Raw genomic sequence first — 17547 nt, forward strand, 5'->3', positions numbered from 1 at the left:
CTCCTACTCTCAGTCTTTTATACACATTCATGCTTGCTGTAGTAGATTGAATTATTGGCCCTGTCCTTCATCCCTTCTTGGGTCACACCCTTTTCACTTACCAGGGTAGCTGTACTCTGGGGAAAGGAGATTACTCAGATATTTGAAAGCAGTTGAATATGCCATCTGAGACGATACTGTTAATAGGGACCCAAAATCTCATTAAGACCTCCCTGTTATGATTCTGCCCAAGTTGAGTTAAAGTAGATACAAACAGATTTATGGACCCCATCTAATAGATTCATTTTTCTGGTTCTTGGGTGCACACAAGGATGGTTATACTTAGCAGCAAGCAGAACCCGGACCCTTCTATTCATTCTCTAGTTTAAGGACATTTATGGTAGAAAAACCCTGATAATGTCACTATTGGAACAAGATGGTTGTCATAGTTGGATTCCTTAGGAAACAGATTCTGAGACTATCCAAGAGGTTTGTTAAGGAATGCCTTTAGGATAAACACCTGTGGAAAGAATGAAGTAGGACCAGCTAAAGGAAATCCTGGACTGTGATACAAATTCAGTAAAGGCCTCAACAACTCCATGAGGTCCTCTGAAGCTGGGATGGCCTTCCACAATTGTCTCTAATGGAGGTGAGGAAGCTGGAACTTTATATTCCCTACATTGATCAGTCATTCAATGTGGGGTTCCTTCGGAAAACTTCAGTCATGACTTTAGATGAAGAGGCTCTCTTCAGCCAAGGCAATTCCCAAAGAGATTTGACAGATAGGATAATAAGTCAGAGAGATTCAAATGGAGAATCTGAGCACCGCATCACAATTTCCACTATGATAGTTATCCAGAAGCAGTACTGCATCCCAGGTGAAATTGCCAATATTAATGCCACTCTCAAGACTTAAAGAAGAATCCCCATTATATCTCCGTTCAATTTACTGGAAAGGTCCCTGCAGAAATCCAGATGAATCATGGCAGACAATAATATACTTGCCATATATTTTATCAATTGGCAGCCCCAACTGAGCTGTTATGCCTTATGTGGCATCATTATTACAACCCATACTCTGGCACATGGTATGTAATTATTGATCTGGAAAATTCATTCTTTTCCATTTCCTCTAAAAAAGAAGATTAAAATTGGTTTGCATTGACCTGGAAAGTATAGTAGCTCATATCCACTGTCTTGCCCCAGGACCATGTTAACTGTCTTGCTCTCTGTCACATTATAGAGTATCACATTACTCCACTATATTAATGTCATCTTGCTTATCAGCCCTGGGGAATACGAATTGGAAAGTACTTTGAATGTCCTGATTAGACTTATCACTCCAGAGCAGAGAATGAAAGATAAAGATTCAGAGGCCTAATACATTAGTAAAGTTTCTAGGGGTCTAATGGTCGGAACATCTCAGGGCATCCACTCTGAGAGAGAGGACAACTTACTGCACTTAACCTCCTGTCACTAAAAAAAGGGGCACAGCAGTTGGTGAGTCCTCCTTGGAGCTTGTAGATAGCATATACTATCATTGAAAATAATGCTCCAACCCACTTATCAGTACCTCAGAAGGTTTCCAGTTGATTGTGGAGCTCAAAGCAAGAGAAGATTTTGCATTGAATTCAAGATGCAGTACAAACTGACCTGTCACTTTGGCCAGATGATCAATAGATCCAATGATACTAAATCAATGTGAGAATAAAAATTTGAATGATCCTGAGGGCTCATTTTCTTCCTATTTTTGATAGTTCAACAGAGGCCTGGTTCAGTAGGCCTGAGTTAGCTCAATGAAGGACAATATTATAATAAAAAATTATTTTAAAAAATTGCAAAAAAAAGAAAGAAAAAGAAAAGGCTGAGAGTCAAGATGGCGGAGAAGTAGCAGACTGAGACTACTTCAGGTAGCAGGAGATCAGCTAGATACCTTATCTAAAGATTGCAAATACCTACAAATCCAATGGGAGATCGAAGAGAAGAAGAACAGCAATTCTAGAAACAGAAAATCAACCACTTTCTGAAAGGTAGGACTGGTGGAGAAGTGAATCCAAAGCGACGGGAAGATAGACCGCGGGGGGAGGGGCTGGCTCCCAGCAAGCGGTGGAGCAACGGAGCACAAAATCAGGATTTTAAAAGTCTGTTCCGCTGAGGGACATCACTCCAGAGACTAAACCGGGGTGAAGCCCACGCGGGGTCAGCGTGGCCTCAGGTCCCGCAGGGCCACAGAAGGATGGGGGTGGCTGAGTGTCGCAGAGCTTGCAGGTATTAGAACGGGGAAGCCGGCTACAGAGACAGAGCCGAGGAGTGAGCTCACAGCTCGGGGTTACCTTGAACCGGTCGCAGGCTCGGTCAGCTCGGAGCATGGCCGGAGGTCAGGCAGAGGGGAGTAAATGGGCGCTGTTCTCTGAGTGCGCACTGAGGAGTGTGGCCCCGAGCTCTTGGATCCTCCGGGCCGGAGACCGCCATTTTCATTCCTGTCCTCCGGAACTCTCCTGAAAGCACTCAGGGAACAAAAGCTCCCGAACACAAACCCAAGCGGATTTCTCAGCCCTGCCCCTGGTTAGGGCGGTGCAATTCCACCTGGGGCAAAGACACTTGAGAATCACTACAACAGGCCCCTCCCCAAGAAGATCAACAAGAAATCCAGCCAGGACCAAGTTCACCTACCAAGGAGTGCAGTTTCAATACCAAGGAGAGTGGTGGAATTCCAGAGGAGGAGAAAGCAAAGCACGGAACTCATGGCTTTCTCACCATGATTCTTTAGTCTTGCAGTTAATTTAATTTTTTTTCTTTTTCAATTTTTTTTCTCTCTTCTTCTGCTAATTTTTTTAAACTTTTACCCTTTTCTTTTTTAACGTTTTTAACTAGTTTATCTAATATATATATATTCTTTTCTTTTTTATATTTTTTCTTTATTTTTTTTCTTTTTTTAATTGTTTCCTTTTTTTTTTTCTGAACCTCTTTTTATCCCTTTACTCCCCCCCTCATGATTTGGGATCTCTTCTGATTTGGTTAAAGCATATTTTCCTGGGGTCTTTGCCACCCTTTTAGTATTTTATTTGCTTTTTCATATACTCTTATCTGGACAAAATGACAAGGCAGAAAAATTCACCACAAAAAAAAAAAGAACAAGAGGCTGTACCGAAGGCTGGGGACCTAATCAATACAGACATTGGTAATATGTCAGATCTAAAGTTCAGAATGACGATTCTCAAGGTTCTAGCCGGGATCGAAAAAAGCATGGAAGATATTAGAGAAACCCTCTTGGGAGATATAAAAGCCCTTTCTGGAGAAATAAAAGAACTAAAATCTAACCAAATTGAAATCAAGAAAGCTATTAATGAGGTGCAAACAAAAATGGAGGCTCTCACTGCTAGGATAAATGAGGCAGAAGAAAGAATTCGTGATATAGAAGACCAAATGACAGAGAATAAAGAAGCTGAGCAAAGGAGGGACAAACAGCTAATGGACCACAAGGGCAGAATTCGAGAGATAAGTGACACCATAAGATGAAACAACATTAGAATAATTGGGATTCCAGAAGAAGAAGAAAGAGAGAGGGGAGCAGAAGGTATATTGGAGAGAATTATTGGAGAGAATTTCCCCAATATGGCAAAGGGAACAAGCATCAAAATCCAGGAGGTGCAGAGAACCCCCCTCAAAATCAATAAGAATAGGTCCACACCCCATCACCTAATAGTAAAATTTACAAGTCTTAGTGACAAAGAGAAATCCTGAAAGCAGCCCGGGAAAAGAAGTCTGTAACATACAATGGTAAAAATATTAGATTGGCAGCAGACTTATCGACAGAGACCTGGCAGGCCAGAAAGAGCTGGCATGATATATTCAGAGCACTAAATGAGAAAAACATGCAGCCGAGAATTCTATATCCAGCTAGGCTATCAGCTGGATATTTGCTTCCAGGACAAGCAAAAACTGAAAGAATTTGCAAACACCAAACCAGCTCTACAGAAAATATTGAAAGGGGTCCTCTAAGCAAAGAGAGAGCCTAAAAGTAGTAGATCAGAAAGGAACAGAGACAATATACAGTAACAGTCACTTTACAGGCAATAAAATGGCACTAAATTCATATGTCTCAATAGTTACCCTGAATGTTAATGGGCTAAATGCCCCAATCAAAAGACACAGGATATCAGAATGGATAAAAAAACAAAACCCATCTATATGTTGCCTACAAGAAACTCATTTTAAACCCGAAGACACCTCCAGATTTAAAGTGAGGGGGTGGAAAACAATTTACCATGCTAATGGACATCAGAAGAAAGCAGGAGTGGCAATCCTTATATCAGATCAATTAGATTTTAAGCCGAAGACTGTAATAAGAGATGAGGAAGGACACTATGTCATAAAGGATCTGTCCAACAAGAAGATCTAACAATTTTAAATATCTATGCCCCTAACGTGGGAGCAGCCAACTATATAAACCAATTAATAACAAAACCAAAGAAACACATCAACAATAACACAATAATAGTAGGGGACTTTAACACTCCCCTCACTGAAATGGACAGATCATCCAAGCAAAAGATCAACAAGGAAATAAAGGCCTTAAATGACACACTGGGCCAGATGGACATCACAGATATATGCAGAATATTTCATCCCAAAGCAACAGAATACACATTCTTCTCTAGTGCACATGGAACATTCTCCAGAATAGATCACATCCTGGGTCCTAAATCAGGTCTCAACTGGTATCAAAAGATTGGGATCATTCCCTGCATATTTTCAGACCACAATGCCCACAATGCTCTGAAGCTAGAACTCAATCACAAGAGGAAATTTGGAAAGAACCCAAATACATGGAGACTAAACAGCATCCTTCTAAAGAATGAATGGGTCAACCAGGAAATTAAAGAAGAATTGAAAAAAATTCATGGAAATAAATGATAATGAAAACACAATGGTTCAAAATCTGTAGGACACAGCAAAGGCAGTCCTGAGAGGAAAATATATAGCGGTACAAGCTTTTCTCAAGAAACAAAAAGGTCTCAGGTACACAACCTAACCCTACACCCAAAGGAGCTGGAGAAAGAACAAGAAAGAAACCCTAAACCCAGCAGGAGAAAAAAAATCATAAAGATCAGAGCAGAAATCAATGAAATAGAAACCAAAAAAAAAAAAAAAAAAACAATAGAACAAATCAATGAAGCTGGTTCTTTGAAAGAATTAATAAGATTGATAAACCCCTGGCCAGACTTATCAAGAAGAAAAGAGAAAGGACCCAAATAAATGAAATCATGAATGAAAGAGGAGAGATCATACTAACACCAAAGAAATACAGACAATTATAAGAACATACTAGGAGCAACTCTACACCAAAAAATTTGACAATCTGGAAGAAATGGATGCATTCCTAGAGACATATAAACTACCACAACTGAACAAGGAAGAAATAGAAAACTTGAACAGACCCAAACCAGTAAGGAGATTGAAACAGTCATCAAAACTCTCCAAACAAAAGCCCAGGGCCAGACGGCTTCCCGGGGGAATTCTACCAAATATTTAAAGAAGAACTAATTCCTATTCTCCTGAAAGTGTTCCAAAAAAATAGAAATGGAAGGAAAACTTCCAGATTCATTTATGAGGCCAGCATCACCTTGATCCCAAAACCAGACAAGGATCCCATCAAAAAGAGAACTACAGACCAATATCCTTGATGAACACAGATGCAAAAATTCTCGCCAAAATACTAGCCAATAGGATTCAACAGTACATTAAAAGGATTATTCACCACGACCAAGTGGGATTTATTCCAGGGCTGCAAGGTTGGTTCAACATCCGCAAATCAATCAATGTGATACAACACATTAATAAAAGAAAGAACAAGAACCATATGATACTCTCCATAGATGCTGAAAAAGCATTTGACAAAGTACAGCATCCCTTCCTGATCAAAACTCTTCAAAGTGTAGGGATAGACGGCACATACCTCAATATTATCAAAGCCATCTATGAGAAACCCACCACAAATATCATTCTCAATGGAGAAAAACTGAAAGCTTTTCCGCTAAGGTCAGGAACACGGTAGGGATGTCCATTATCACCACTCCTATTCAACATAGTACTAGAAGTCCTAGCCTCAGCAATCAGACAACAAAAGGAAATTAAAGGTATCCAAATCGGCAAAGAAGAAGTCAAACTATCACTCTTCGCAGATGATATGATACTATATATGGAAAAGCCAAAAGACTCCACTCCAAAACTGCTAGAACTTGTACAGGAATTCAGTAAAGTGTCGGGATATAAAATCAATGCACAGAAATCAGTTGCATTTCTCTACACCAACAACAAGACAGAAGAAAGGGAAATTAAGGAGTCCATCCCATTTACAATTGCACCCAAAACTATAAGATACCTAGGAATAAACCTAACCAAAGAGGCTAAGAATCTATACTCAGAAAACTATAAAGTACTCATGAAAGAAATTGAGGAAGACACAAAGAAATGGAAAAATGTTCCATGCTCCTGGATTGGAAGAATAAATATTGTGAAAATGTCTATGCTACCTAAAGCAATCTACACATTTAATGCAATTCCTATAAAAATCCCATCCATTTTTTTCAAAGAAATGGAACAAATAATCCTAAAATTTATATGGAACCAGAAAAGACCTCGAATAGCCAAAGGAATATTGAAAAAGAAAGCCAAAGTTGGTGGCATCACAATTCCGGACTTCAAGCTCTATTACAAAGCTGTCATCATCAAGACAGCATGGTACTGGCACAAAAACAGACACATAGATCAATGGAACAGAATAGAGAGCCCAGAAATAGACCCTCAACTCTATGGTCAACTCATCTTCGACAAAGCAGGAAAGAATGTCCAATGGGAAAAAGACAGCCTCTTCAATAAATGGTGTTGGGAAAATTGGACAGCCACATGCAGAAAATGAAATTGGATCATTTCCTTACACCACACACGAAAATAGACTCAAAATGGATGAAGGATCTCAATGTGAGAAAGGAATCCATCAAAATCCTCGAGGAGAACACAGGCAGCAACCTCTTCGACCTCAGCCGCAGCAACATCTTCCTAGGAACATCACCAAAGGCAAGGGAAGCAAGGGCAAAAATGAACTATTGGGATTTCATCAAGATCAAAAGCTTTTGCACAGCAAAGGAAACAGCTAACAAAACTGAAAAACAACTGACAGAATGGGAGAAGATACTTGCAAATGATATATCAGATAAAGGGCTAGTGTCCAAAATCTATAAAGAACTTAGCAAACTCAACACCCAAAGAACAAATAATCCAATCAAGAAATGGGCAGAGGACATGAACAGACATTTCTGCAAAGAAGACATCCAGATGGCCAACAGACACATGAAAAAGTGCTCCATATCACTCGGCATCAGGGAAATACAAATCAAAACCACAATGAGATATCACCTCACACCAGTCAGAATGGCTAAAATTAACAAGTTGGGAAATGACAGATGCTGGTGAGGATGCGGAGAAAGGGGAGCCCTCCTACCCTATTGGTGGGAATGCAAGCTGGTGCAACCACTCTGGAAAACAGCATGGAGGTTCCTCAAAATGTTGAAAATAGAACTACCCTATGACCCAGCAATTGCACTACTAGCTATTTACCCTAAAGATACAAACATAGTGATCCAAAGGGGCACGTGCACCCAAATGTTTATAGCAGCAATGTCTACAATAGCCAAACTATGGAAAGAACCTAGATGTCCGTCAACAGATGAATGGATAAAGAAGATGTGGTATATATACACAATGGAATACTATGCAGCCATCAAAAGAAATGAAATCTTGCCATTTGCGACGATGTGGATGGAACTAGAGGGTATCATGCTTAGTGAAATAAGTCAATCGAAGAAAGACAACTATCATATGATCTCCCTGATATGAGTAAGTAGAGATGCAACATGGGGAGTTAAGGGGGTAGGAGAAGAATAAATGAAACAAGATGGGATTGGGAGGGAGACAAACCATAAGTGACTCTTAATCTCACAAAACAAACTGAAGGTTGCTGGGGGGAGAGGGGTCGGGAGAATGGGGGAGGGGTTATGGACATTGGGAAGGGTATGTGCTATGGTGAGTGCTGTGAAGTGTGTAAACCTGGCGATTCACAGACCTGTACCCCTGGGGATAAAAATATATGTTTATAAAAAATAAATAAATAAATAAATAAATAGAAAAAAAAAAGAAAAAGAGGCTAACACTCTTTATTGCTGAGCTCCTGAAATTCCTCTTTTCAAACAAGATCACTTTCTCAATCCATGAAGCATCAAATGTTACATAGTTCCAGAGATGTTCCTTGTTTTCCCCCATCTAGTAAAAATGTAGAGAATTATGGCCACAGAGGTCCTCTCTCCTGGAATACTAATATGGTATATACAGACCGTCTGTGCTCAGACTAAAGTAATGAGAGTTCAGGGGATCGTGTGTATTCTAATACTTCTCCACTATAGCTTCCCCACCCCAATCAATCCCACAATGTATGTGTGTCGATGTTACTGTGATAGATATAGACATTGTATGGAGTCTCTAGCAAGCGAGAATAAGACAATTGTAGACTGTTATGGATCTGAAGCAATCTGCCTTCTGCAGTTGAGAATTGGTAAAGCAATTCCTGATGAGCTAGAGTTATAGCAGAGTGAGTACCTAGCCATGAGACACCAAGTAACTATGGGACAAGAACTACCTATAATAAACCACCAATTCACATGGTTTGGCAGGCTAGAAACACTCCATATTCTAATGAAAATTTAAGATTGAGCACAAGCAAGTCTAAGTAATTAACACAGCTTGCTTAGTCCCCCGTGTCCCCTCTCTCTGTTGCTCAAAGCTTCTCTCTCTGCTTATATATTGACTTAATAAGAGGCCCTATGCCAGCTGATGACAGAGGAAAAGCTCTCATTTCTGGTTCCACAGAGGCCATGAAGGTGGACTTCTGCCACAAGAGACCTGCTCAGGGCTGACCTTGAATGATGTGAAGACGAGGAGCAATACCCTTGTTGGCAGAGCTCTGAAGAGTGCTTTTGGTCATCTCCTTTGTATGGAGAAATAGATAGTATGAAATAAGACCTCATGGGCAGTGGTAAACAGCTTGGCTGGCTGGTCAAGGGCTTGGGAAAGCAAGATTGAAATATCCAAAGTTAAAAAGTCTGGAAAAAAGGCATGTGAGTGGACCTGAGGAGAAACTTCTGTGTTTCGCATCAATGCCCATTAGAGAGTATTCACTGCAAGGAATGTTCTGATCAATGAGGGGGATCAATGCCTATAATGATAGCCTATGTAACACACAGTAAGGAGTAGATACAGCATCATGGCCTAGGACACACACACACACACGCACACATACACATCTGAAGGTAAATTTTCATGAAACAAAACATATCCTTCCTATAGACTAGTTGCCATCCACTAAATTGCATGGCTCAATAATAATAGGACATGAAATGTGAATCACCATTTGAAAAACACTGATGGAAATCCATCCTAACCTTCCTTTTATATTTAAGGAAACTGAGCTCTAAAGAAGTCAAGGTTTTGTTAAAAGTTATGAACAGATTCAGGACTAAAATTTATATTTCTTGACTTTCAGATCAATTTATTTTTTGGCATCTTTCTCACATTTGTTAAAGGAAATAAAAATGGAATATTTCTGAGCTAATATGGGCTACAAATAATTTGAAAAAAATTCTTTTTAGTAAACATCTACAAATGAAAGCTAAAATCCAACAGACATCTTTCAAAATGCACAGCTGATCCCATAAGAAAGTAAAGAAAAGTTTAGGGAGTCAAATACAAAATAGAAGTAGGAGTCCAGAGTTATCAAGAATGAAAACCCAACAAGAGGTCTAGAACATTAAGATATAGGAACAGGTTGCATAAATCTAGACTCTTGGATTTTAATGGTCATGTGGGGGACAAGAGCTTGAGCTTTTGGAAGGTACGTGGTATAGACTGAGAACTGTTCTCAAAGAATGGACACTTAAAGGATTACAAGTTAGAAAAAAAAAAACCCATCCTCTGCAAAAGGAGATTGTTCTTTGTTATAGCCTCAGCAAGAGATGGGAAAAGAATTCTCAGAGAAAGGGTAAACATGACCCTATCCTCATAAGGGTGTTGCAGCTCAAAGTGAACCTTGTACATAACCCAGAAAACACCAAACTGAAAAAATGGCCCCAGTTGGGTGTATCCCAGGAAATCTCTCAGAAATAGGAGCAAATCTTCTCTAGAGACAAGTATCTTCATATAGGTAGAGCTGCCAGATAAAATATATGTCACAAAGTTAAATTTGAATGTCAGATAAACAATGAAAAAATGTTAATATAAATATGCAGCATGACATATCTGAAGAATATTTAAAAACTATTAATCGATTATCTGAAATTCAAATTTGACTAGGTATCTTGTTTCTTCCTCTAAACTAGCAACTCTAGTTCCGTACAGATGCCCACAGATAAGTTCAGCAAATCATGGGTTCAAAATATAAAATTGCATACGGGATGTCCCCGGGCATTGAATGTGGAGACATATGAGAATGTAGTTCTTCTATTAAGTCAGAAATTGAAGAATTTTGTAAAAATGTAAAAGACTGATATATCACTGACTTCTACCTCTGAAACCAATAATACATTATACGCTAATTAACTGAATTTAAATAAAAAATAAATTTTAATAATTCAACTGATAAACACACAGCTTAGGCCATTTATTATTACTGGAGGAGGTAGAGAGACCCACAGAGACCTTCAAGTAGGTTCATAGTGTTTTATTTCTTGAAGTGTGAAGTATTCATGGTGTTTATTATATTATCATTTGTACCACTTTTGTCTTAAATATCTTACCATAACTTATAAAATGAAATGAAAAGGAAAAAGAACACTTTAAATGTTTATAAGCTCTTCTCATTTGGCAAGGCAAGATGCATAAGGAAGAGCAAAACTAGTACTTATGAGAGATGGTTAAAGGGAAAATAAGGATAAAAGAACAAAGCATATCTGGGTAAAGTTAGCAGATAGAAACTCACTACAAGAACAGGATTCGTTTAGACGGTTTTTTCTCCCATTTGTCCAGGATTTTATAAGCATAAGTCATGAGTCTCTGCTAATTTTCAGGCCACATCTTTGTGGTTCTGACCTGAGGCCAGGAGGCTGGTGCTGCAGCCAGAAATTGGGAAGAAGCAAAAAACGTAGCTTCCTCTGTCCCCTGCCCAGCTCTCTCACAGCCCTGACGCTGATGACATGGAGGGAATGAAGAGTTAAGTCACGATAAAAACTTGTCTCTACTGGAACCCAGTTTCAGTGACCACTGCTACTGCCTCCTTTCTATATCTCAAATACTGGTAAGGTGCATCTCATTGGACCCCAAATCACATCTAAAATGTCAGTGCAAGGGAGCTGGAAACTGCAATTCATAGGCTAATAGATCTCACAAAACAGAAAAATGAGGATTTAGGATTTAGGGAACTGGATTTTGAGAGCTACTAAAAACTAGCTAGAAAACCCAGACCACTTTGGCTTCTCAGCTTATACACAAACTTCCACTAGTTAAAAATTCTAGAAAACAAGAATAGCAACAATAACAGGCATCTGCCCAACACAATACAAATATTTTTCATAGAAACACAAGCACTCTGATCCTCTTCCTCAAAGCAGGAACCAAAAGTCTCATAAATCACAATATCCATCTCTGGGTGATAATCATTCCTCTTTCAGGAATTCCCACTTGAGTCTTTGTGTCAATTTGGATCCGCCAAGAAGTAGATACTAAGAATTATATATAAAAGGGATTTATTGGGGGAAATGCTTAGGAAGACTAAAATGCAGGGAAGTGGCAGTATGCAGGGCATCTTCAAACCCCAGTGCAGGCTTGAGAAAGTCTTGATCAATTGATGTGAGCTCCTGAGCAAAGATTGCCATGTTGGATAATAATGGACCTGCTCTAGTACCCCCTGCCTGTGACTCTCAGTCATTGCCTGGGTGAAGCCCAAGAAAAGTGTGTTTTTGGGTGGCTCATTGGGTTAAGCCTCTGCCTTCGGCTCAGGTCATGATTCCAGGGTTCTGGGATCGAGCCCCACATTGGGCTCTCTGCTCAGCGAGGAGCCTGCTTCCCCCTCTCTCTCTGCCTGCCGCTCTGCCTACTTGTGATCTCTGTCTGTAAAATAAATAAATAAAATCTTTGAAAAGAAAAAAAAAAAAAGAAAAGGGTGTTCTTGGCTTGACTGCCTGATGGACCCAAAGGAGCAGCAGCTGAAAGTTGTTATCAGCTACACTCTTGCAACCGCTTCTCCCAAAGCAGATCTGAATGGTTCAGCTCCTTGGCCATCCCAATCTTGTATCTAAAGACTAAATAATAGGGACACTTGGGTGGATCAGTCAGTTATATGTCTGCCTTTGGCCCAGGTCGTGGTCCCAGGATCCTGAGATTGAGCCCTGCATCAGGTTCCCTGCTCAGCAAGGGGTCTGCTTGTCCCTCTCCTCTGCTTCTCCCCCTTATTCATGCTCTCTCTCCCTTTCTCAAATAAATAAAATCTTTTTTTAAAAAAAGATTGAATAATAAATTTAATGACCACCAACAGGAGGTTGGTGGGAAGGAAAAAAAGGAAATTGGTATACACAAACAAGAAAATCTGGGCAGCTGCTAGAGTTCTTGAGTAAAAAACTGGAGCCATGGCTGGTGTGTGTGAATTCCTTCATCCAACTTGAATGAAGCTCAGCTGATTGTGGCTCTTTATTTGGTGGTGTGTCCCAAACTTTCATTTCTGAGCTCTTGGTGGTTTTGCCTATGTTGAGTTGTTATAATTTTCAGTTTCTCCTTTGGGATAATGAAATACTAAGAGCATCCCTGGAAGATTTTGTGGACTCCTCCCTGTCTAAAGTCTACTTGCAGTAAAATTCTTCTCTTGGGACTATGGACTCTGAAAAACGATCTGAGAATTTTGAAGGGGTGGGGGGTGGGAGGTTGGGGTCACCAGGTGGTGGGTATTGTAGAGGGCACAGATTGCATGGAGCACTGGGTGTGGTGCAAAAATAATGAATACTGTTATGCTGAAAAAATAAAAAAATTAAAAAAAATTCTTCTCTTGGTGAGCAGTGTCAATCATTTCAGTCAGCATCTTAACTCCTTCTTAGTTTCTTGGTTCAATGGCATGGGGAGCTCCAAATGGGCAGGTAGCAGTCTCAACTCACAGGTCAATAGATCCATTGCATTTCCTGGAAGGAGCAACCCTCCTTTGGAAACCAAGACCGCTAAACCTTCAAAGCTCAAAGTTGTGGTGAAATGGGTAAAACATTTTTGAATAGATCATTAGGTGAATAGTAATTGAAACCAGTCCCATTTCTATCCTTTGGTTTACAAACCTATGTTTTCCAGACATGGGAGAATTGGCACCATCTATTGAATACAGGTTCTTAATATACACCGTTCTTTGTAAAAGAGCTTTCCAACCTCATATATTGTTAGACACAACAGGCTCGGTTATGGAACCTTCAATAGGCCATTCAACTGTTCTAGAAGACATGCTGCTCCTGAATGGTAAGATGCAGGGTAAGATCAGTGAATCTCATGGACATCAGCTTGTTGCCTCACTTCTACTGCATTATAACCAGAGGGTCAGAAGTTATGCCAAATGGAAAACCATATGATGAATAACAGCATTTAGTAAGTTATGTGTGATTGGGTGGCAAAAGTATGTGGGCAAAGTGGTCACATCTGTATACAAAATAAACATCTATTACTATGATTTAAAAAAATTGTTGTCTATTCCACAAGAGAAGAGGTCAAGTGTAGTCAATCTTCCCCAATCTTTGTTTGTGTGTCACATCATCCTCAGCCTGCAGATGACAGTCACGACAGGGTATTATAAGAATGCTGATGCGCCTCTCGGAAATGATTTTTCAATGCCTAATCTAACACAGTGTCCTTGGGACTCATCTGAGGGATAGAGTTAGAGGGTGGGTGAGAAGGTCACATTTAATAAATCCATTCTGACAGTCTTATCCAAGGTTTTGGATGCCTTCTTTTAGACTCCACAAAGGAATCCCATTTCAGGTAGGACATTATTTGTCAGAGTCATTTCCAGCTGATTCAACTAACTCATTTAAATACAGAATTTCTCTTATGTGTAAATTTGGCCTAATCACATTTTACTTTATCCCTCACCTAACCCTGTCATAATTCATTCTCATACACTAGCAGAATATAGTTCTTTTAAAGCATATACTTTTTGGGTCAGATTTGAACTGATCCCCTACAAAGTCTATCAGAATGACTCTACTTTTAGTTTTGACTCCTATGAGAGGTGTGGTAGGAGTGTGTTGAGAGAATCAGCATCACCTGGGAAAAGTGACTATTTCAGCCAAGTCATTATAGTCTTCAAGCAAGGGAAGACAGACCTTCCAAGAAAGAGGTAGAGGGCTGCCTCTGACAGGATGGAAAGCTCAATGGGATTTGGGGTCCTAAAATACACTGATTAATCTTAATCCATCCAAATATGCTATTGCAAGTTTCTTGGTCACCTTCTTTCCCAATTAATCACTTTTATGTGAGCATCTAAAGAAGCTGTGAATTGAAGTTATGTTGTAATTCTGCCACCTACAGGACTTACTTTGGGTTGGATTTTTGATACAATAGATATGAGATTCTTTTAGTGCAATTGTAGAAGCTTCTCTGTCCCTTGGATAATACCTTTGAGTTGAAAAGCCCCAAGATTGTTGGGTTTGTTTTCTGTAAGCTGTCCATTGCTGTAGTCCTAGTACTTATCTCTTCCACCAGAGTATTCTATTGCAAAAGCCACCTGATCTCTCTTAATAGGTAACTGATTCCAGGAAAGGCAAGTAATAACTTGAGAAGCTGTTTTGACATTGCATACCATGAGCTCCCAGAATCTCACTTTTTAAATTGCTTTGAGTACTTTTTATTTCTTCCTCTGGATTAACATCACTTTATGGTGTTGAATCCTCCCTCCAGTATAGCTCCATTCCTGCCTCTGTTCTGTGTGCTCTTATTGTTATATATGCTAAATCTTTTATGTTATGTAATCCCAGCAGTAGGATTTTTTTATTATGTTATGTTAGTTTTTGATGTAGTGTTCAGTGATTCATTGTTTGTGTATAACACAGTGCTCATTACTACACGTGCTGTCCTTAAGACACATCACTGGGATACCCCATTCCCCCACCCCCCTCCCTTCTGAAACCCTCAGATTGTTTCCCAAAGTCTATTGTCTCTCATGGTTTGTCTCCCCCTCTGATTTCCCGCCCTTCAGTTTTCCCTTCCTTCCCTAATGTCTTCTGTGCTATTCCTTATATTCTACATATGAGTGAAACCATATGATAATTGTTTTTCTCAAGATTAACTTATTTCACTTAGCATAATCCCCTCCAGTTTCATCTGTGTTGACCCAAATGGTGGGTATTCATCCTTTCTGATGGCTAAGTAATATTCCATTGTACATATGTACCATATCTTCTTTATCCATTCATCTGTTGAAGGGCATCTCAGCCCCTTCCAGTTTGGCTATTATGGATATTGCTGCTATGAACATTGGGGTGCATGTACCCCTTCTTTTCACTACATTTGTATCTTTGGGGTAAATACCCTGTAGTGCAATTGCTGGCTCATAGGGTAGCTGTATTTTAGCTTCTTGAGGAACCTCCATATATTTTCCAGAGTGGCTGTACCAGCTTGAATTCCTACCAACAGTGTAAGAGGATTCCCCTTTCTCTACATCCACACCAACATTTGTTGTTTCTTGCCTTGTTAAGTGTTGCCATTCTAACTAGTGTAAAGTGGTATCTCATTGTGGTTTTGATTTGAATTTCCCTGATGGCTAATGATGTCGAAGATTTTTTTCATGTGTCTGTTGGCCATTTGTATGTCTTCTTTAGAGAAGAGTCTGTTCATGTCTTCTGTCCATTTTTTGACTTAATCATTTGTTTTCTGGGTGTTGACTTTGAGAAGTTCTTTATAGAAATTGGATACTAGCCCTTTATCTGTAATATCATTTGCAAATATTTTTTCGCATTTTGTGGGTTGCCGCTTAGTTCTGTTGCCTGTTTGTTATGCAGACCCTTTTTATCTTGATGAAGTCCCCAAAGTTCATTTTTGCTTTTGTTTCCCTTGTCTTTGGAGACGTGTCATGAAAGAAGTTACTGTAGCCGATGTTGAAGAGAGAGATTACTGCCTGTGTTCTCCTCTTGGATTTTGATGGATTCCTGTCTCACATTGAGGTCGTTCATCCATTTAGAGTTGATCTTTGTGAATGGTATAAAGGAATGGTTCAGTTTCATTCTTCTGTATATGGCTGTCCACTTTTCCTACCACCATTTTTTGAAGAGGCTGTCTTTTTTCCATATTTTTTCCTGATTTGTCAAAAATTAGTTTACCATAGAATTGTGGGTCCATTTCTGGAGACTCTATTCTGTTCCACTGATCTATGTGTCTGTTTTTATACCAATACCATGCTGTCTTGGTGATTATAGCTTTGTAATATAGCATGAAATCAGGCAACATGATGCCCTCAGCTTTGTTTTTCTTTTTCAACACTTCCTTGGTGCCAGAATCCCATTTTCTGCCAGTGACAAGGTCATTACTGTGTGCACATCAAACCAGGCCAGACAATAGATTCCCATCTTTGCAGCTGAACTCCCTGGAATTACTTTTAGTACCAAATACTATATCCAACAATATTCTATCAGGATAACAGAAAACACAATGTATCTCAAGTAGAAGGGGATTTGGGGCATAAAAACAGATGCTTATGGAACTATTAAAAGGGCTTGAGTGCAAAAGTCAGGAAATAGTTGCTTGCTTTTCAGAGTTTAACAAACTTCAAAAATCGTGGGAACCCACTGCTAATGATCTTACTCTCTTCAGCATTAGAGTGGCCATTTGCAGGAGGATACTCAAAGATAATGGCAAGAACCTCACAACTGTCATCTGCTAAAATATGTGTGCCTGCACTTAGCTGCTATTGGAAAATAATGGTTTCTCCCTGTTCTCTGCTTCCTGAAACTTGGCTACGGTTCCAAATTTGAAAGCTGCTGGAATTCTCAGAAATGTAGCCCCAAGCTTTCAGCTTCTATAATTCTTAGGGGACTTTAGAAAGGCAGAGAGGGTGCCCAATATCAACATACAATATTTGGCATGTTGGTCTACTGAATGTGGAAAACAAGAGTCATTTTCTCAGACACTTGCTATAAGGGTTAAGTGAGATAACACTGGCAAAGCCCTGAGCACAGTATACTGTACATGAAAAAGCTTAATGAGCAGCCTGATATCTTTATCAGCCCTAAGAGAAGAGTGCCTTATAGCTTTCAATTCCATTCTCTGGGATAAGCACTAGATGATTCCATATAGCTAATTTCCATTTGTCCCCCATTTCCCTATGCAGATTCCCTTCCCTGGGTCAGGTAGGCCGGCTCCTAGGGGCCAAGTCAGCTGAGATACTGAATGTTGCTTGGCTTGCCCTCAGCAGTGTGAGATACTGATACTGACAGAAGGTATAGGCAGGAGGTGAGGGAGCTTGAAGGTATTTCCCCCCTGTCCCTTCCCATTCAGACATTA

Source organism: Lutra lutra, chromosome 2 (assembly GCF_902655055.1).
Source record: "Lutra lutra chromosome 2, mLutLut1.2, whole genome shotgun sequence".
NCBI lineage: Eukaryota > Metazoa > Chordata > Mammalia > Carnivora > Mustelidae > Lutra > Lutra lutra.